Source organism: Canis lupus, chromosome 18 (assembly GCF_003254725.2).
Source record: "Canis lupus dingo isolate Sandy chromosome 18, ASM325472v2, whole genome shotgun sequence".
NCBI classification, from domain to species: Eukaryota; Metazoa; Chordata; class Mammalia; order Carnivora; family Canidae; genus Canis; species Canis lupus.
This window is the reverse complement of record NC_064260.1, coordinates 36,967,744-36,990,754: the sequence shown is the minus strand read 5'-3', so window position 1 is coordinate 36,990,754 and position 23,011 is coordinate 36,967,744. Positions and strand designations below refer to the sequence as shown.

General features: G+C 37.5%; 1 long non-coding RNA gene across 2 annotated transcripts in view; it reads right to left on the bottom strand.

Annotated features, from left to right (window-relative positions):
- Positions 1-23,011, bottom strand: part of LOC125752974 (uncharacterized) — a 47,138-nt gene that overhangs the window by 5,540 nt on the left and 18,587 nt on the right. For both annotated transcript variants that reach the window (XR_007403675.1, XR_007403676.1), the window contains 2 exons: positions 22,726-22,848; positions 18,668-18,833 (listed from right to left, as the gene is read on the bottom strand). This is a non-coding gene — a long non-coding RNA (uncharacterized LOC125752974). The remainder of the gene's footprint in view (positions 1-18,667; positions 18,834-22,725; positions 22,849-23,011) is intronic.

Below are 23,011 nucleotides of genomic sequence, written 5' to 3'. Positions count from 1 at the left end.
GAGATACCACCTCACACCAATGAGAATGGGGAAAATGAACAAGACAGGAAACCACAAATGTTGGAGAGGATGTGGAGAAAGGGGAACCCTCTTGCACTGTTGGTGGGAATGTGAACTAGTGCAGCCACTCTGGAAAACTGTATGGAGTTTCCTCAAAGAGTTAAAAATAGACCTGCCCTATGACCCAGCAATTGCACTGCTGGGGATTTACCCCAAAGATACAGATGCAGTGAAACGCCGGGACACCTGTACCCCGATGTTTATAGCAGCAATGTCCACAACAGCCAAACTGTGGAAGGAGCCTCGGTGTCCATCGAAAGATGAATGGATAAAGAAGCTGTGGTCTATGTATACAATGGGATATGACTCAGCCATTAGAAATGACAAATACAAAAAAAAAAAAAAAAAAGAAAGAAAGAAAGAAATGACAAATACCCACCATTTGCTTCGACGTGGATGAAACTGGAGGGTATTATGCTGAGTGAAATAACTCAATCAGAGAAGGACAAACATTATATGGTCTCATTCATTTGGGGAATATAAAATATAGTGAAAGGGAATAAAGGGGAAAGAAGAAAAAATGAGTGGGAAATATCAGAGAGGGAGACAGAACATGAGACTCCTAACTCTGGGAAATGAACAAGGGGTGGTGGAAAGGGAGGTGGGCAGGGGGTGGGGGTGACTGGGTGACGGGCACTGAGGGGGGCACTTGATACGATGAGCCCTGGGTGTTATGCTATATGTTGGCAAATTGAACTCCAATACTAAATAAATAAATAAATAAATAAATAAAATAAATCAGAAGCACAACATCATGACTTTTTGACTTCTGAGCAAAGTTGGAATACTGAATATACATACCAAATTCCACTACCTATCAAAAATCCACTAAAATAGTAAAGGGATTTTTTTAAAAATGCAAATCCACAAAAACATGGATAACATGAGATGAAACAAAGACAAATTTTGAGACAATATAAACAAAAGGAAAAGAAAGAAATGTCTTAGCAGACATAAGAAAACAATCCTCAGCTGGTGATAAAAGATTCAAAAATTGTCAGTATCGGATATCTCTGAAAATGTGGGTAAAGGAATAAGAGCTTTAAAAATTAAATTTTGTGCCTGGATGGCTAAGTTAGTTAAACCTGGGACTCTTGATTTCAGCTCAGGTCATGATCTCAGGATTGTGAGATCCAGCCCCACTTCTGGCTCAGCACTGGCCATAGATTTTCTCTCTCCCCCTGCCCCTCCCTCATGCATATGCAGAAGCTCTCTCTCTCAAAAAAAATAAAGAAAAAAGAAAAAAAGGGGAAATTATCTGAAAGTCTTGTAGTTCTCAAATCCCCAACCCCCTGTGAATAGTCAGGAAACTAGCAATGCTCTATTCCAACAAAAGATTGGAGATTTGTCTTTAAAGAATAGAAGGTAGAGGTTAAAAAAAAATAACATAGAGGGACCTCCCTTTTGGGCTGAAGTCACTGAGAACAGCTGACCTCAAGGGACACATAATTAAAAATAGAGATCTCTACCCCACTGGGCTCACATGATGCTGTCAGCCAGCCTTCACCCTCCAGGAAGGGGACTAAAGACTTTTCTCTGAAGAATCTCACCAGCCCTGGAAGATAAACACATCAATTTCTCCATGCAAAACGTCTACTCAAAGCAACCTGCAAAGGAGCACAGTCGACAAGCCATACTCATGTTTTCATATTTTTCAATTAGCTTTTTAGTTTCCTCTTAAATCTAAGCTGAAAGCCACAGAACAACACACATGTAAGGAAAGCTTCTTCCAAAAAAAAAAAAGGAAAGCTTCTTCTAATGGGTGTTTTTTCCTAACATCATCCAGCAATTCTCCAATTCTCAGGAAATGCTGACTGGGTGTTGCACAATTTAACTCAGTTTTGACACTATATACCTGGAGATAACATCAGATCCTCCAGATTAAGGACTCACTTCTAGAAGACTGCTTCCCTGTCTACTTAAGACTCCAAGCATAAGTCATCACCTATGCTTCTGACCCACTGGCTATAAATCAGAGACTCCCACAGCTCCCTCCTTAGATTCAATTAGTTTGCAAAATCTGCTCAGAGAAATCAAACGTTTGCTAATGTTTACCAGCTTCTTAACAAGCGAGCACAAGGATAAAGGATATAGATGAAAAGCCAGACAAAGAAGTACATAGGGTGAAGTCCAGAGGAGTCCCTAGAGCAAGAATTTTCTATCTCCATGGAACTGGGGTGTACCCCTCCCAGTACATGGATTAGTTCACCAACCTCGAAGCTCATCAAATCTTATTGTTCAAAAGGTTTCATAGCGTTTAATCTGTAGCCTTCCTTGACCTTCGGCTCTAGAGGTTAGTTGGTGGGGCTGAGAGGTCCAACCCTCTAATTACTTTGGTCTTTCTGGTGACCAATGAACCCATCGTGATACTGACTAGGGGCACCATCCTAAGTCACCTCATTAAAGCTCAGATGTGCCTACAAGGGGCTCTTTATGAACAATCAATGACACTCCTATCACTTAGGAAATTCCAAAGGTTTGACGAGCTTTGTGCCAGAAACCAGGAAAAAGACCAAATATATTTCTTACACCACACTTTTAAAACTAGAGATGTAGGAGGTTGGGAATAAAAGGGAAAGGAAGGAACAAAAGAGAGAGACTATGTGGAGGAAGAATCATCCCAATCCTGACCAAAACAAAACAAAAACTATCAGGCAATTTTCAATCACTGGGGACAAAGAGAATATATCTCGCAATCTACCAGAAAGGAAAAATGGGATTCAAAGTGGCTTAACCTTAATACTGTAAGCTAGTTGACAATAGTGAATCCTTTTAAAATTCTGAAGGAACACTATTTTCAACCTAGACTTCATTACCAAGCCGAATTACCATTTAATAATAAAAGAAAAAATATATTTTCAAACATGAAAAAAATATTTTTAATTACTTTCTCCAAGAATTAAATAGGAAAGACAAGAAAAATCAGAAACAGCCTACAAAACAGAAAGAAGAAGAAAAGGGCATCTCACGATGATCGTGAAAGAAGGTCCCAAGAAAGTGATTAAACATACACCATGCAGAGAAGGAGTCAATTCAGACAGGTACATTTAGGAACAGTGTAAGAGAGACTTCTTCAGGAAGACAAAACAGAAATCTTAATGTGAATAAATGTATTCAGAGGCATTCTAGACAGCTGTCAAGAGTCTGAGACTAGATTAATAATAGGTACATTAAAAATTAAGCATATAGGGGATCACTGGGTGGCGCAGCGGTTTAGTGCCTGCCTTTGGCCCAGGGCGTTATCCTGGAGTCCTGGGATCGATTCCTACGTCAGGCTCCCTGCACAGAGCCTGCTTCTCCCTCTGCCTGTGTCTCTGCCTCTCTCTCTCTCTCTGTGTGTGTCTCTCATGAATAAATAAATAAAATCGATTAAAAAAGGATACCTCATTTTTAAAAAATCAAGCAAATAAAAAAGGGACAAATATTAAAATTGCGTAGTAAAGGAAAGATAATGTTATGTCTATACAAAGCTCAGCTGTGATTAGGGAATACAGTTTTAACATAAGAATAGTGAGTATATTAAGCCAAAATTAGATCATCACTGCATTAAGAGTATGAGAGATAAAAAGGTCATATGTGGTTAGTGGGACAAAGAGAGGAAAGGATTATATTATATTCTTGTTTTTCAAAGAGAAAAATCAATAGCTTGGAATGAAACCATGTTACTTAGAGATACTGGAATAAATGTGCAACCAGATAGGTTGTATATCTTGTTTTGCTGGAAAATACTAAGCCTAAGTCCACATAATGTCAAAAAGGCAACATAGCACAATTTTGAAAGGTATATTTGAGAGTTGAACAAACCTGACTCTAGTTCTGACTCTACCACGTATTAGCTGATATCATGGCCAGGTTCCTTAACATGTCCAAGTTGCAGTTTCCTCATTTATAAAATGAAAATAATAATAATAATTATTATTATTTTCTTATTATAGTAAATAAATATTATATCTAAAACATTATCAGGCACATATTTGGCTTGGCACTCAATATACATTTATTTAATGAATATTGGTGAAGAAATAGTGCATGTAATATGATTACCCTGATACATAATAAACACAGTAAAAATTAATTTTGTGTTTACTAGAGGGTCTTTTATAAGCATATTCTAATATAAGCTCTTCCCCTTCTCATCAAATTGATGAGGGTGAATTAGTTATTACACTGATTTTATTCGCAGAAATTTTGGAGGCATATTTAATTCCTGACTTTCTTGGCCAACCTTTCAAAATAATCACTATATGCTATTAATTCTACCTTTATTTTATCCCCTGCAATATCTCCTTCCTCTTCTGTCTACCCTTATTTTCTCCCATTTGTCTCCCAAAAGTTTCCTAAATGGTTTCACTGCCTCAAATCTCTTACTTCTCAAGTATATCTTCTGACTCGTTGCTAGTGTTTCTTTTATAAAAATATAAATTTAATTATGTCACTTCCACACTAATACTTTCTAGAGCCCCTCGTTACTTGTGGTAGGGCACCTGAGCTCTTCATAGCATGCCCATTAAGCTACTACACAATCTCATCCAAATTCACCTTAGTTTTGTCTCCTGATATTTCCCAACCCTTCTCTTCCCAACTAGCTTTCCTCCCCTACATTGCTTAAGCACATTCCTTCCACGGCTTCTGCAATGCCATGCTCATTCTCAAATCTGGGGCTTTGGATATACTGTTATCTCTGCCTGGAAAGTCTTCTCTTCTTTCCCTTTTCTACTGGGCAAACATTTCAAATTAATTGCTCGTTGGACTCCCCAGCTATACTCTAGATTCCTTGAAGTTTGCCCTGTCTTACTTCTATGTGGCTCATTATTAGGCGCTAAATAATGGCTTGTTTACTAATGGAGAGATAAAGCCTTGTAATGACTACTCATCCACCTTAGGGCTTTTGCTTACCAATAATTAAAGGTGGTTGATTATGTTATGTCACAAAAATTTTATTTCATTTTTAAACAACTCAGGCAGATTTCCAGTTTTCCTTATGTAATCTTCATTATTTAAGTTATGTAAGTATAGAGAAGCCTAGGATACTTACCAGTCTGTAAATGAAGACAAGCTAACCCCTCTGAAAACCAAAACCAACCGGTATGAACATGCCCATTTTAATAAACACAATACCTGCATTTTAGGTGAGTATTTACTTTTTCAAAAAAGATTTTATTTATTTATTTATTCATGAGAGACACAAAGAGAGAGGCAGAGACACAGGCAGAGGGAGAAGCAGGTTCCATGGAAGGAGCCTGATGTGGGACTCAATCCTGAGTCTCCAGGATCACACACCGGGCTGAAGATGGTGCTAAACCACTGAGCCACCAGGGCTACCTGCGTATTTGCTTTCTTTTAAATTTGTTCAATTCCCTCTTATATCACTGCCTGGGAAACCCGTGTTAACAACCAATATGTTGGGATCCCTGGATGGCTCAGTGGTTTGGTGCCTGCCTTCGGCCCAGGGGCATGGTCCTTGAGTCATAGGATCGGGTCCCACATCGGGCTTCCTCCATGGAGCCTGCTCCTCTCTCTGCCTGTGTCTCTGCCTCTCTCTCTCTGTGTGTCTCTCATGAATAAATAAATAAAATTAAAAAAAAAAACAACCAATATGTTTGCATCTATAGCTATCTCTCTCTCTCTAAATATGGAGATATATAAGTATACACACATAGGACATACCCATATATATACGCACAACAATCCTCTTCTCTATATCTTGGTTTTATCCCTCAGTGGAATCTATGGAAAGCCCCCTATATTAATTCATGTTGCATTGGCTGCATAATAATCCACTGTACACTTAGATTTTTAGGAAAGCTTCACCATCCTCTCATTTAAGCAATTTTCTGGCGTGTCTTAGTTCGGGCTGCTATAAAAGAATACCATAGCCTGAGTGGCTTATAAACCACAGAAATTTATTTCTCACAATTCTGGGGGCTATCAAGTCTAAGATCAAGGTGCCAGTACCTTTTTTTCTTTTTTCCTGGTGAGAGCCCCTTCCTATTTCATTGATAACAGTCTTTTTTGCTGTCTTCTCATGGTGAAAGGGGAGGGAAGGGTTTCTCTGGAGTCTCTTTTATCAAAACACTAATCCATTCATGATGGCTTTGCCCACTTGACCTAATCACTTTCCAAAGACTCCACCCCAAATACCATCATATTGGTGATCAGGTTTGAAGGTCACAAATATTCACTCTATAGCATGGCCAGTGAGAAAGAACCATGGAGAAACTTCCTTACTAACCAAATAAAAGGACATCTATAATTTAAAATGGCTGGCAATTTGATATCTGTCAGAATTGAGAAGATATAAACAAATAAAATCTTAGGTGAATATCATCAACTATGGAAGTTGGGTTAATGATTTATATACATATGTTGCTAGAAACATTTTCAAACTGTCTCAGGAATTTGCATTTGATTCATTTATATTCACTACAACAAAAACAGTACTGCAATTTATAAAGTACCTCCAAGCATTTCATTTGTTAGACTGATTTACAGTAAATTGGCTTATTCCAGCATAATAAATAATAGTCTTTGCTATATGCTACTAAAATAAATTAATCAAGCAATTTAAAATTGAATTTTCACACCACAATCTTGTTTTGTTTTTTACATACCTAAAATAATAGCATCTATCATCATTTAAAACCGATAATATGATTTGTGCTTTGAAGAAACCAACAAATTAAAAACCAAACCTTTGCATTAGTAGCACAGAAACAGCCAACAATGTTTGAGAAATGAGTATGATTTTTCCTTCACTGTTACTATAGCACTTGAAATCTGGGAGTAAATGGAGCCTTGTACAATTTTGTGATTGGTTTAAAAGCTGAAACATTTCAGGACAATGTAAATAGGTTCTCACATTAAAAAGACATTAAATCACTCAGCAATTTAGAAGAAAAGGCATACAACTGCTCTTGAATTTTAAAATATATTTCTGTGAACAATTACTCCTGAATTGTAGGAGACCCTGAGGCCATTGTGACATACCCCTTTATGGGTGCTATAAGTGATGGTAGCCTTCCCCAGGCTTTCCAGGGTTGAGAAAGACAGCACTCCTGTTGTTCAAAATATTTAAAGTGAGTGATTAATCATGAGCTCTGTCATAGGCGTATGAAGCGATGAAAATGGAAACACTGAAAAACAGAGTTGCTTTGTGGAGGAGGTGTAATCAACTCTGATTAATTCTGCTAATGGAAAGAAGTGTTGTAGATAACACAAACATCATTAAATGCCAAATGACAACCAGACTGAGTTTATCCCAAAAATATAAGTTCAAGTTTTAAGATATGAAACACATTTTTCTCCCATGGAAACATTACCTGTGGGGAGGGATCTAAAATTTAATCCAAACATTGTCTTCAAAAGAATAATGTTTCCAATGTTAAAGAAGTTAGAGTAACAACATTTGACAATGGAAAATACATTCCAGATACCTTGCTTCAAGAATAAGCATAGTTTTCTATGTACTGCCCTGATGTGTATATTCCCTAGCCTTAACATAGAAGGATTAAAAACTGTAAAGGTGAAAACTGTTGGAAAATTTCTGCTGGAGTTTCCAAAAGTCACTGAGGATAGATGGGTTTGATAAAAACAGATCAAAGTAATCCAGTCTTATTAAAGATTTTTCTTTTACAGGTATACAAACAGAGAGGGATATACCGCATATACACTCATCAACACAGGGAGAACACCACCCTATTCACCAGCCATTTTTATCCAGCCTTGCAGAATGAATGTTCACTCAAGCTTTCAACAAATAATACTTAGTAGGCATTATGTCCCAGGCAGCATGCTAGATGCTGTGGATGGACTGGTCAATAAAACAAACCCGATCACAGCCCTCATGGACTAAAGCACCCAACAACTCTTAGCCATATGTTCACAATAAATATAACTATTGTTTTCCTTACCCTTCAGCTTATTTTAGCTTATTTACTCTTCTGCTTAATGGGAATAATGATATATACCTTAGAGCATTACTAAGATTAAGAGTTCTAATAAAATTCCAAAAAATGTTGATTGATTCTGAAATCTCCCTGGGCTGAGCAGCCAGCTGCTGAAATATCAACTTATATTAAAAAGGGGGGTGAGGTATAAACATTTAGGGCAACATGCTAGCTGTTATTTCCTCTATCAAGGGAAGTACAAATAAGAAAAGAAATCAAATCTAGTATAAAATCCATGGGGAGAGATAGGATTTTAGGGTTTAACTAATGGTTGTCAATATATAAGAAGATGAAGGAAGTGAACTGAAAGGGCATCAGATTCCCAAGAAGATTGTTCTAAATTTAGTGCCAACACAGAAAGAGTCCAAAAAAGGTTGGGAAAATGTCAAAAAAAAAAAAAAACATACAAAGTTTAAAATGATACTTGATTACACCAAGTGTACTTTGAGAGTTGGGAAAGAAGGCAGGAAAATGCCCAGTCAGTAAATCAGAGACTATTCTCAAATATTTTTACTATATTCCTTATTATTCATATTTATTGGTAGGTTTTATCACTGTAGAAACAAGAATCACAAGGTTTTGACAACCTACACACAAACATCCAAGCTTCCAGAATTCTACATGGAGGATTTTGCGATTTCTTATTTGAGGCATGTATATGGAAAACGAATTGTCCAATTTCCATCACTTGTCTTTCTAAGTATACAAATCCATTATATTCTCAATGATCTAGAACCCAGTTGAAATACACACATATATATAGTTGTTATGTTCATGTGTAAAAAAACACAAGTGAGGACAAGAAAAGATTTCTTTAGACTCCTCTCTGTGTACATGAATTAAAGTTCAACTGGAAAAAGGCACATATACCAAAAGCCAGAAATATTCTGAAAAAGAAAATGAGAAAGGATAAGCTCACCATGATAATTAGACACAGTAAAAAGCTAAATTAGTTCATGACTGAAGAAAAAGCATAAACATCAATAGAATGGAAGAGAGACTACAAAATTGGATGTAAATCCATTTGATAAATGAGTATTTCGAATAAATGGTAAAAAAGAACAGATTATTCAATAAATCATGTTGAGGCAACCAGATAACCAATTAAGAAAATAAAGCCAGATCCCTACATAATTTGTAGCAACTAAATAATTTCCAGAAAGATCTAAGATTTAAACACTTAAAAAAAATCCATGTGGTCTCAATAGTTTATTATTGCTTTGGTTCCCCTTGCCTGTGGAGATATATCTTGGAAAATGTTGGTATGGCAGATGTCAGAGAAATTACTGTGCGTGCTCTCTTCTAAGATTTTTATGGTTTCAAGTCTCACATTTAGGTACTTAATCCATTTTGAGCTTATTTTTATTTATGGGGTAAGAAAGTAGTTAGTTTCATTCTTTTGCATAGAGCCGTCCAGTTTTCCCAACACCATTTGTTGAAGAGACGGTCTTTTTCCAATTGCATATTTTTCCCTGCTCTGTCAAAGATCAATTGACCATATAATTGTGGTTTTATTTCTGGGCTCCCTATTCTACTCTGTTGATCTATGTGTTTATTTTTGTGCTGGTCCTATACTGTTTAGATTACTACAGCTTTGTAATAGAACTTAAGTCTGGAATTATAATACTTCCAGCTTTGTCTTTCTTTTTCAATATTGCTTTGGCTATTCAGGGTCTTTTGCAGTTCCATACAAATTTTAGGATTATTCGTTCTAGTTCTGTAAAAACTGATGTTGGTATTTTGACAGGGGTTGCATGACTAAATCTATAGATTGCTTCAGGTAGTACAGATATTTTAATAATATTTGTTATTCCAATCCCCGATCATGGAATATCTTTCCATGTGTTTGTACCATCTTCAATTTCTTTCATTAATGTTGTTTTTCTTTTTAAAAGATTTTATTTATTTATGAGAGAGAGAGAGAGAGAGAGGCCGAGACTTGGGGCATAAGGAAAAGCAGGCTGCCTGCAGAGAGCTTGATGCAAAACTTGATCCCAGGACCCCGAGATCATGCCCTGAGCCAAAGAAAGACACTTGACCACTAAGCCACCCAGGGATCCCAATGTTGGTTTTTTATTTTTAAGATTTTATTCATTTATTTAGACAAAGAGGACAAGTAAGGGGAGGGGCAGAGGGAAAGAGAGAAAGAGAGAAAGAGAATCTCTAGCAGGCTCTGTGACCAGCATGGAGCCCAACACAGAGCTCAATCTCACAATCTTGAGATCATGATCTGAGCTGAAATCGAGTCAGATGTTTAACCAACTGAATCACCCAGGCACCTGTTATCAATGTTTTATAGTTTTCAGAGTACAGGTCTTCCAAAGTACAGCTTTTTCAAAATGGAAAGCTTCTATACAGCAAAGGAAACAACCAACAAAATAAAAGACAATCTACTGAACAGGATATCTGCAAATGACATCTGATAAAGGGCTAGTATCCAAACTATATAAAGAACTGGTACAACTCCACACCAAATAAACAAGGGACCCAACTAAAAGATGGGGAGAAAACACAGACATTTCTTCAAAGACCTTCAGTTGATCAACAGATACATGAAAAAAATGCTGAACATCAGTCATCATCAGGGGAATGCAATCAAAACTGCACTGAGATATTATCTCACATCTGTCAGAAAAGCAAAAACCAAAAACACAAGAAACAACAAGTGTTGGTGTCTTGCCATTTGCAACAACATGGATAGATCTAGTGAGTATAATGCTAAGAGAAGCCGGAGAAAGACAAACACCATGGTTTCGCTTATACGTGGAATTTAAAAACAAAACAGGAAAATAAACAAAAAGATACAAACCAAAAAACCAGACTCTTAACAATAGAAAACAGATGGTTACCAGAGACGGGGTTGGTGGGGAGGATGGGTGACATAGGTGAAGGGGATAAAGAGCACACTTATCTTGATGTAATCAAGATTATATTATGCACCTAAAACTAATGTTAACTATACTGGAATTCAAATAAAAAATATAAATAAATATAAATAAACTCCTGAGTGTTCTAGAAGAAAGAATTAATAAATGTATTCAAAGTCTTAGACTGGAAAAGGTCTTTCTAAGCAAGATACAATTTAGAAGTTATACAACTACACCAAAAAATTATTCACTAAAAAATAATACTAAAAAAATAAAAATAATAATAATACTCAAGACTGGGGGAAATACTTATGATACATATGTGAAAGGAATAATTTCTTTAACATAGTAGTTATATGAATCAAGATTAAGACACAATCTAATAAAATAATAATAAATAAAATAATAAAATAAAAATAAGCAAAGGATATGAACATATATTTTTAATTTTTAAATTCAAGAAATGCAAACCAAAACAAGATATTATTTCCACCCATAAGATGAGCAAAAATTTTTTAAATTTAACCATGACCAACACTGACACTGTTGGTAGAAGTGTAACATTTTCTTTTCTTTTCTTTTTTAAGATTTAATTTATTTATTCCTGAGAGACAGAGAGAGAGAGAGAGAGGCAGAGACACAGGCAGAGGAGAAGCAGGCTCCATGCAGGGAGCCCAACGTGGGACTCGAACCGAGGTCTCCAGGATCACACCCTGGGCTGAAGGTGGCGCTAAATCACTGAGCCACCCCGGCTGCCCAGAAGTGTAACATTTTACAGACCATTTGACAGCGTAAAATTTAAAGTATACGTACTCTTTGATCTAGTGAGCCATTGGAATTTATCTACAGCCACGCTTGCAAAAGTCAACCAAGATGAATGTATAAAGTGTTTACTGTAGTTGAAAATGGAAACACATGTTTTAGAATTATAGTTCTTACTAAATAAAATATGACCTACCCAGACTATGAAATACAATGCAGCCCATAACACAAGAATGGAGATCTATATTAGCCGACAATGGAAAATTGCTAAGCCATATTGTTGAGTTACAAAAGCAAGTGCAGAATAACTTATAAAGCATGGTCCCTTTGTGAATAAAAAATAGAAAAATTTCTATATGCTGGTAACTGCATAACTTTTTTTCTGGAAGGAAGGATGAAAATCTAGGCTTACTGTAAGCAGGTCAAACTTCATTTTTATGTCATAGCATTATGAGCAATTTCTTAAAATATATTTTATCATATCTTTAAAAATAAACAATGTTATTTAACATTAAGATATTATGTCAGTTATTTGGAACTCCATAAATCATCCACTTAGCAGGATAAGGCTAAGAAACCTCCATCTAGTCACACATGTGACTGCATGTTCCAGTTCCTATTTTCAGCTGACCATGAGGAAAAAAGGAACACAGATGGGATTTTTTGTTTTTGTTAATAAGGAAACTGGTAACACATACCCCCCTTTAATTAAGATATCTGAAAATATAATCATATAGCTATGAGTTTGCCCACAGAATTTCCTTAATAAAAAAATTCCACTGAAATCTAAGGACTATCGTCCAGAAATATCTCTGCATAGAGGCAGTTGTATGAGTTATGCTTAGGCTGAGAGAGTGGCCTGATATGATAGCAAGAGTGAACAGTAAGCCTCTGAAGTCTGAGTGGAGCGAAAAAGAAAGTAATGAAAATGGCATTTTCTTTAACATATGAATTACAACAAGGAAAATAACATTGGAGGGGGAACCAATAGATTAAAAGAAACTTACCTGATAAATCCACTGCAATAGACTAAGAAAAAATTGTTCCCTTCTTCACCCCACCCTATGCAACTTAACTTTGTAGTGCTGTCCAATCTGACATTGTGACTTGGAATGCTACTTGCTTTGGCCAAAGAATGAGATAGAAGTGATAATATGACATACCTAAGCCCAAACTTCAAGAGACTTGCACGCTACTGTTTGTCTCACTCCTTTGTCATTGCTCTGAGAACATGCCACGGATAGCTTACTGGATGGTGACAGGTATATGGATTAGGGCCAAATCAATCCATATCACCCCAGGTAGGGCCTATTCTGTCCATATAGCCAACAGCCAGCCAAATCCAGATATGCAAATGAGCCCAGACAAGATCAACAGAGTTGCTAAACTGACCTAGACACATTGTGTTATTTTTTTGACACATTGTGTTAAAAAGAAACAGACCCAAAATGGAGTCACTTTTGCTAAGCCCCATCAAGACTTAATACCTGACTTAACTGCAATTTCAGTCTCCCCCAGTAGTGGAATTTTAAACCAATCAGTTTGGAATGAATTAATTTCTCTTTCTGTCTTTCTCTTTTCCTTCCTTCCTTCCTTCCTTCCTTCCTTCCTTCCTTCCTTCCTTCCTTCCTTCCAGATTTTATTTATTCATGAGAGACAGAGAGAGAGGCAGTGACGTAGGCAGAAGGAGAAGCAAGCTCCCCACGGGGAGCCTGATGTGGGACTTGATCTCAGGACCCCAGGATCATGACCTGAGCCAAAGGCAGATGCTCAACCACTGAGCCACCCAGGTGCCCCAGTTTAGAATTTCTTAATCAGAACTAATGAGGTAATATGCATGATAATATTCCTCCACCTTCCCCTAAGGGAAAGTAATCAGATCTGAAATAATCCAATTTGGGGGATCCCTGGGTGGCTCAGCTGTTGAGTGCCTGCCTTCCCCCCAGGGCGTGATCCTGGAGATCCTGGAGACGCAGAGTTGAGGCCCCTGTCAGGCTTCCTGCATGGAGCCTGTGTCTCTGCCTGTGTCTCTGCCTCTCTCTCTCTCTCTCTCTCTGTGTATGTGTCTCTCATGAATAAATAATAAATAAATAAATAAATAAATAAATAAATAAATAAATCTTTTTTAAAAAAGAAACAATCCACTTTTCTAATTTCCTTGGTCCACTCTCCTTCTACCTATAAAAAAAACCTTCCATTTTGTACAGTCAGATCTTTTCTTTGCTACATGAGATGCTGCTTGATTCATGGATCAAATAAATCCAATTAGATCTTTACATTTGCTCAGTTGCATTTTTTAAACAATTAGCAATAACTTCTTATTTGTTTTTACCTCATAAGTATGGTGGGTTTTGTTATAAAGCATTACAGAAGTAATAGATAAATGATGCATCCACCAAATTGCAATATAGAGATCCTTAAGTTTTGATGTGAACAAACTTAAAATAAATGTGAGCCAACTGAGAAACCTCAAATAGTGACTAGGTATTTGTTAACATTATGAAATACTCCCTTTTTTTTCCCTCTCATGCTGACATTCTTGAGTTGTAACTCACTCTTTTACAGTATGATAATAGTATTGTAACTATATATCTTAAGAGTCCTGATTTCTTAAAAAGATATACTAAAATGATACGCCTTGGATTTGCTTGAAAATAATTTGTGGACCAGGGTGATGATAAGGATGGGGAAATGATAAATATTTTAAGTTGATAATCATCAAAGATAGGTGATGGCTATTTGGGGCTTAATACCATTTTCTTTACTTTGATGTGTTTGCAATTTTCCCTAATTGAGAAGACATGCATGGGGGCAAAAAACAGGCTGACATCAAAAGCAAACAACCAAAACAACAGTACATCAGGAGAAAAGAATACATGGGTTAGTTGAAATCAAACTGGTTTGTATTAAGTATACCATTTATTCATTTAAAAAAATATATGTGTGCCTAGTATTTGTCAAGCACTGGAAATAAGAGTGAACAAAACAGACTTGCCCATAAAGGAACTTAACATTCTAGTGGGGAAACAGATGATAAATAAATAAGTAAATACATTATATATCAAAAAGTGATCATGCTACTGAGAAAAATAAAGTAGGGAAGTGGTATTGGGGATGAGGAGTCAAGAGAAAGTAGTTTTCAGTTTTAAAGATGGTAGCAAAGAAGGGGGTGGCCAATAATGTGGCACTTGAGTAAAGATGAGAGGGAAGGTAAATGCCTGATAATTTACAAAACAGAAGGATAATGAATTTCCCATACAGTTAGAAACACTAGCATTGGCCTCTCATACTGCAATGCAGCCTCCAAAGATATTCATACTTCAGTCTGGACAATATAGGTCTTTTCTTCCTTTTCTTTTTTTTTTTAAGATTTTATTTATTTATTCATGAGACACGCATACACACACACAGAGAGAGAGAGAGAGAGAGAGGCAGAGACACAGGCAGAGAGAGAAGCAGGCTCCATGCAGGGAGCCCGATGTGGGACTCGATCCTGGACTCCAGGATCACGCCCTGGGCTGAAGGCGGCGCTAAACTGTTGAGCCACCCAGGGATCCCTCTTCCTTTCCTTCCTTCCTTCCTTCCTTCCTTCCTTCCTTCCTTCCTTCCTTCCTTCCTTCCTTCCTTCCCTCCTTCTCTCCCTCCCTCCCTCCCTTCCTCCTTTCTTTTTCTTGTTTGCTTGCTTCATTCTCCAAGACTGAACATTTACTGATCATATTCAAATTCCTCAGCAAACCTGGCTGTAGCTCTTTATGTTCTATATTCATTTATATAGATATTTGAATAACCTTAATAAGTTGTATATTATAAAGAATGCAAACCTAAACATGGAACTGCACACTCTGTCTATATCAACAATGTAATTAGTATCCTTCATTTCAACTGCTACTACTACAGGAGCCCAAATTACTGTCCATACTGAATTACTGTAGCAGCCTCCCAAGACACAACACTTTCATCCTTTCCTACAGTCTGTTCCCAAGACAATGGCCAGAATGAACTTTCTTTAAAAAAAAAAAAAAGATTTTATTTATTTACTTTAGAAACATGAAAGGCATGAGTGGGAAGAGGAGCAGAAGGAGAAGGAGAGAGAGAATCCCAAGCAGACTCCACACTAGGCATGGAGTCCAACACAGGGCTCAGTCTCACGACCTGAGTCAAAATCAAAAGTCAGATGCTTGACCAACTGAGCCACCCAGGCACTCCCAAAATGAATGTTCTTTTTAAAAATTTTTAAAAGATTGTATTTATTTATTCATGAGAGACACACAGAGAGAGGCAGAGACACAGGCAGAGGGAGAAGCAGGCTCCCCACGGGGAGCCTGATGTGAGACTCGATCTCAGGGCCCCAGGATCAGGACCTGAGCCAAAGGCAGATGTTCAACCACTGAAGCCACCCAGGCATCCCATCACTCTTCTTTTCAAAACTCCCCTACATCTCCCTATTTTAGTCAGAGAAATTTTCAGAGTCCTGACACATCCTAAGAAGCATTAACACTGCATCCCCCATTATTCACCTCTAGCTAGTTCCTACTACCCTTATCCTCATTCACTCTATTCTAGATACACTAACAACACTGAGATTCCTCACTCATTCCAGACACACCTCCAACTTGCGTATTTTGTACCTCTGCCTGGAGAACTTTTCACCAGACAACCACATGGCTAACTCTCTCTTCTTCAAGTCTTTGCTCAAATGATATCTTCTCAGTGAAATAATACCCTTTCTCTTTTCTACAAACCTGACCTTGGGTTAACGTTTTCCCACTGTTCCCTTGAAATCTCATAAAGGTGTAAGAATAGCTGTGCAGTATACTAAGCAACTATGTTTGTAGTATAAAAAAACAACTCCTGATTGGTAAGTAGCATCGGGAATGAAAGTTATGTATATGAACTATAAACTCCTATTTGGAATCTATAGCTTTGGATGTCTGTGAAAGGGTTAACTCTTATAAGTAGGCATACCCCTAAAAGGAACATGTTCCCATTCCTGAGACTGTAACATGAGATACCAAGTCATATGTGGAACACAAGGCTTCTAAGCCAGAGTGGATATTGAACTTACCCAGTTAAACCTCCCTTCCTCAGACCTGAGCTAAAACGTGGGTGGGGATGTAAATAAGACTGGTTCCTGGATGACTACACAGGTTGTTTCAAGAACTACTCCCACTGGAGATATTTGACTGCTTTACTGGCATCTTATTTTCCCTGACCAATGAAGCTTATTTTAGGTCTGGCCTATGGTAGTTTAGTTGAACCTAAGACTTCCAAGTGGTAATCACACCCAGAGCTGAAGAGTAAAACAGGCTGGAAATCAGCCATGAAGCAGACGGACAGGAATGTAGGAGAACTAAAATGGCCCTGAAAGAGATATGTGGGCGTGTGGACAGCCCAGGAATGAAAGACTAAAGGTCAGGAGCTAAAGTCTGCAGGCACTAAAAGGAGAAACTGTGAGTAAGCTCACCTACACAGCTACCCTCCCATCACCCACTCACATCTAGGGTGTCTGCGCTCTGCTTCCTGGCCTTTGGATGGATCCTGTGAAGCAAACTCTTAAACTCTCTACTGCTGCTTCTTGCACCCGCTGGTGGAACTCACAATTGTCTGCACCTGGCTGGAATGGAGGCCATAGCGAATCAGCAGCAATTTCTGGGAAGCACATCCTGACAAAACGTAGCTGAGTCAAAGCCTTAAACCAAGCCAGAGCACCTCATACCAAGGCAACTCTTGTAACAGGTGGATCGTGTGAGAAACTGTGGCTCTGGGTCTGTAATGTTGGGTCTGGGGACTCAAGATCTAGGTCTCAGAATTCCTTCTCCTCCTCCTCCTCTGCTTTCTTCTCTGGCCAGATCCCTCATCACCTACACTCCTTTCACATATTCTCTGGCCATCACAAAGCAGGGGCCATGTTCTGATATGTTCTTGGCTTAATCTCTCAACTTATATGAAGGGAATTTTTGAAACTGGGCTGAAAAAAAAAATATTTCTGATTATATTTTGAAGGCAAAGGCAAAAACTAACCTGTAAAGCCTCTCTGGCATCAGCCCCTGTGGTTATATTTCTGTTTTCACTAGGGAGAAGTTTATAATTTTCAGGAATGTTCTGGAGGGTTTGTTTTCCTAATCAGTTAGTGGGGCATGCCAACAAGGGAATATCACATTTCTATAGATCCTTCACAGTATGACTCCTATCTGCTTCTCTAGCTTCATTAACCTCCACTCCAGAATCTTCCTGTCCTACCTACTCCTGACATGCTGCACTTCTTACCATTGCTTTAACATATTAGGCCTTTTCACACTTCCCTGCCTTGTTAAATACTATTTACTCTGCCTGCATACTTTTTTCTTTTTTTTTTTAAAGATTTTATTTATTTATTCATGAGACACACACACACACACACACACACACACACAGAGACAGAGACCGAGGCAGAGGGAGAAACAGGCTCCATGCAGGGAACCCGACGTGGGACTCAATCCCGGGTCTCCAGGATCACACCCTGGGCCAAAGACAGGCACTAAACCGCTGAGCCACCCAGGGATCCCCAGCTTGGCATAGTTTCCCATCTTACTTTCTCTATTTGTATTTTTTTTTTTAAGATTTTATTTATTTATTCATGAGACAGAGAGAGAGAGAGAAAGAGGCAGAGACATAGGCAGAGGGAGAAGCAGGCTCCATGCAGGGAGCCTGATGTGGGACTCGATCCCGGGACTCCAGGATCATGCCCTGAACTGAAGGCAGGTGCTCAACCGCTGAGCCACCCAGGGATCCCAACTTTCTCTATTTGAAACAGTCCCTGTAGGCTAGCTGAGTCTCTTGACCTAAAGTCACCTTTGCTGTAAGTGGCCCTCTTTCTAGAAAATGCTTCTTCCTCTTTCCTTTCAGATCTGCCCACATCTTCATTACATTTTCCCAAAATTATTCAATTTTTGTGCATTCCAACTTTTTCCTACTGGGATTCTGATCAACAATATTTACAAAAATGTATTGAAATTTTTTACTTGTCAGTTTTTTTTTAAACAAAGATTATACTTGCCTTGAAAGTGAAGACTTGGGGTGCCTGGGTGGCTCAATGGTTGACCATCAGCCGTTAGCTCAGGTGGTGGTCCTGGGATCCTGGGATCGAGTTCTGCATCTGGCTTCCCACCTGGAGCCTGCTTCTCCCTCCGCCTGTGTCTCTGCCTCTCTCTGTGTGTCTCTCATGAATAAATAAATATAATCTTTTTAAAAAGTGAGGACTTAATTATTCTATTTGTTCAGTAGTTTAACAAGTATTTACAAGTTCCTCCACTATTTCAGGGATTATGCTAGAACCCCAGGGATAAAATGACAAGCAAGAAAGACCATGCCCTCATGGAATTTGTTGCCTGATAGGGTTCATTAAAAGACTTTCTTGGGATTTCTTAATTTGGAAGTCCATATCACACATCATATCATTTTTAAGTGTATTAGTAAAAGTTATGAAAGTAGTCTTACAAATTTGTGTTTGATATTATTGAACACAAATAGGACATGTAACTCATAAATCATTATGGTTTTATAGCAATTATGCTTATTGAGGACTTTGAAATTAAGAAACAGACTTTTCAAATGCAATGAAATGTTTATGAATACCAAACTTAATAATAAAGTCAACATTTAATTTTTTCTTAATTTTGATTTTATTTTTTAATTTTGGATTTATTAATTTGCATTTCTAAATTTGGATTTTTCAGTTTTATTTTCACATTCTGGAATTTTGGGTAGACATAATAATAATATTCACCAATATTTGGCCCTCATTGCCTCTGGGCAAATGGAAAGCTGTACTCTCAGTCCCTACAGTCGAGCAAAGCCATGTGATTAATTAGTACTGCCCAAATGAAAGGTGAATGACAAGGCAGAGAAAAGCTTGTTCTGAGTTCAAACTTTCTCTTGTTCTACCTTGGCAATCAGACAGGCTATGTTTTCTATATGATACAGTGCTATCAGCCTGGGTTTTTGAAGAACTTTGTGTAGCCCAGAATGACCTTTCTCTCATCCTTAACCAGCAATGAACACGTAACATAAGCTAGAAATAAAGTCTTGTGCATTAATACACTAAGACTTGGAAAATAATTGTTACTGATGCACAATATAACCAATGCTGACTAGTACAAAATCCCTTTTTTTTTTTTTTTTTAAAAAAAAAGGTCTTTTATATTTTCAGAGGCCCTGCCTTCAGGCCTTAGACACTATACCAACGCTACCTAATAAAGGAAATAAGTCTAAGTCTAGTAGGGGAAACTGGATCAAATGACAAGTTAACATAAAGTGGGCAGCCTGGGTGGCTCAGTGGTTTAGTGCCTGCCTTTGGCCCCGGGGCATGATCCTGGAGTCCCAGGATCAAGTCCCACATTGGGCTCCCTGCATGGAGCCTGCTTCTCCCTCTGCCTGTGTCTTTGTCTCTCTCTCTCTGTCTCTGTCTCTCATGAATGAATAAATTTTTAAAAATCTTAAAAAAAAAAAGAAGTTAACATAAAGTTTAACAAATGCAATTCATTCAACAAAGAGTTATTGAGCTCATACTATATGGAAAGAAGATGAAGTCAGTTGCCCCTCAGTCTCACAGGCAGCATGAGATTGTTAGTGGATACTGGGACAGATTCAGAGTGTACTAAGTTGAAGAAAGAAGAATAGATGCTCTATAGACAAACATTAGTGTCTGCTAAAGGGCAGCAAATTCAAAGCTATAATGGCTTCCTTTACCAATGGCCCCAAATAAAATAAGGATAAGATACTTCTGATACCAAGGAAACGATTATTTCTCTTGGAAGATAAACTGAGACATTGCATTGTTTTAGTCTGCAGGCTATTAAGGGAGGCTAAGGAGGATGGGATCCTATAAGGAAAAAGAGGTCATTCCATTAAAGAGAGGAAAGCACTTTCTCCTCAAGTGGGGTTTGAGAGAGAAAGAACCTGGCTACTTGAGAGATGACACTAACCAGGAAAAAACGAAACAAAACAAAACAAAAAACAAAAAACAAAACAAAACAAAAAAAAAACCAACAAGAGAAAAAAACACAAGAAAAGAAGTTCTTAAGGCTTCTGGCCTAGAAAGATATTCTGTTTCTCTTTGGCTGCTAGTGATTCTATAGTTAAAACATTATGTTGCATAATGTTCCCTGGGAAGCTGAAAGACTGGGGCTCAGGCTCTTTTTTTCTGTTGATATTTGTACTTTTAAAAATATAGTTTTCTATAAATTGCAGCAAAAGCAGACAGCAATAATTTTTTAATTGGCTCAACTGAGGTCAATTTACCATAAAATTCACCAATTTTAAGTTTATAATTGAAAGAGTTTTAAAGGTATAAAAGTGAAACTAGCACTATCATCAAGATATAGAACATTGAACACATTCAGAAAAGTTCCCTCTTATCTCTTTGATATGCACTTTCTTTCAAATGTGCTCTTAAAAATGTTTGCCATCCTCAACTCCACAAGTGGACTCTCATTAGATTGCATCAAAGATGGTAATTGCATACTCCTTGCAAGTGATTGGTTTGGGAACAAATATGAAAATCTAACTAATTCTGGCCTAGGACAGATGGCTATAGACTTCTGGGAAAGAATGGCTATCCTCTTCTGGTATTGATGGAATAACTGATGCTAAACTAGACATCTCGCCATAAAAACATGGAAAATTAGATGAAATTTATGAAAAAACAGTTTTCAGACTTTAGACAACAGGTAGTTCAGGACTGTGATCTCTTACATTTATTCCCCAATTTCTGTCCAAAGGAACTGTCCAGACTACAAAGCAGGAAGGTGTAAGCCATGCAGAGAAGGCTAATCTACAGAACTGGGAGACAGAAACCAGAGTTTTAGAGTCTGAGCAGCTGAAATTGTGAGGCAGAGAACCAGAGAAAAGGGAACAGAACTAAGCAGATAAAATATGTCAGGATCTCAAGTCTTGGCTGATTCTAAGATATCACACAGCTGGTCAAAAAGCAACTACAACAAAAAGAGCAAATATCAGCTTGCCATAAGCTATCTACTGAGAACATCTAAATTATGACCAGTCACAGTACAAACTTCATAAACACCTGAGATATTCAATAGAGACACCAGAAAATCCACACCTTACTTTATTTTTCTTAGCTGCCCTTAATGGCCTTCCAACTGAATTACTGTAGGACATGTTTTAGTTTTTCATCCCAGAAAAATAAACAGTCTTCTTCAGCATCAACACTGTTTTATACACCCTTAGATAACATGAATAAGTTCCTTGAAAGGCAACAAATTCCAAAACCAACAGAGAAAGGAAAAGAAATCTGAAATAGACATAACAATTAATAAAATTTCCAAAGTAATTAGAAATATTCCTACAAAAAAAAATGGTGGTCCATTATTTGCTTCATTCAAATGGAGAACTATATCAAACATTTAAGAAAGATACAACACCAATCTTTCACATACTCTCCTAGGAAACAGAAAAAGACGGAACATTTCCCAAGTGATCTCATGAGGCCAATATAACCCTAAAACCAAAACCTTCTAGACATTCTAACAAGAAGAAAAGTATAGACCAATAACTCTCAAAAATACAGATGCAAAAGTTATTAACAAAATATAACAAATTGAAAACATCAATGCAGGAAAAGAATAACCTACCTAAAAAGAATTACTATAGCTAAGTTGAGGTTTACCCCAGGAATGGAAAGTTTGGTGTAACATTTTAAAATCAGTCAGACTCCTAACTCTGGGAAACGAACTAGAGGTGGTGGAAGGGGAGGAGGACGGGAGGTGGGGGTGAATGGGTGACGGGCACTGAGGGGGGCACTTGATGGGATGAGCACTGGGTGTTATTCTGTATGTTGGCAAATTGAACACCAATAAAAAATAAATTTATTATTTAAAAAAATAAAATAAAATCACCAGAAAGAACAAAATAAATAAATAAATAAAATAGAAAAAAAATCAGTCAGTATAATTCACCACAATAACATAATTAAAGAGAATAGTCATATCATCTGAATAAATGCATTAAATGAATGGAACAAAAACTAACATCCATTCATAGTAAAAATTCCCAGAAGGGTGCTTAGGTGGCTCAGTCGGTTAAGTATCTACCTTTGGCTCAGGTCATGATCCCAGGGTCTTGGAATTGAACCCCTGCTTCAGGCTCCCTGCTCAGTGGGGAGTCTGCTTCTCTCTCTCCCTCTGCTGTTCCCTTTGTTTGCACTTGCACTCTTTCTGTCAAATAAATGAAAATTTTAAAATCTTTATTAAAATAAAGCTCCCAGTAGTTAGAAATAGAAACACATCCTGATAAAGAACATTTACAAAAAAAAAAACCCCAAACCAAACCAAAACAAAACCCTACTGTTATGTAATTCTTAATAGAAAATAAATAAAC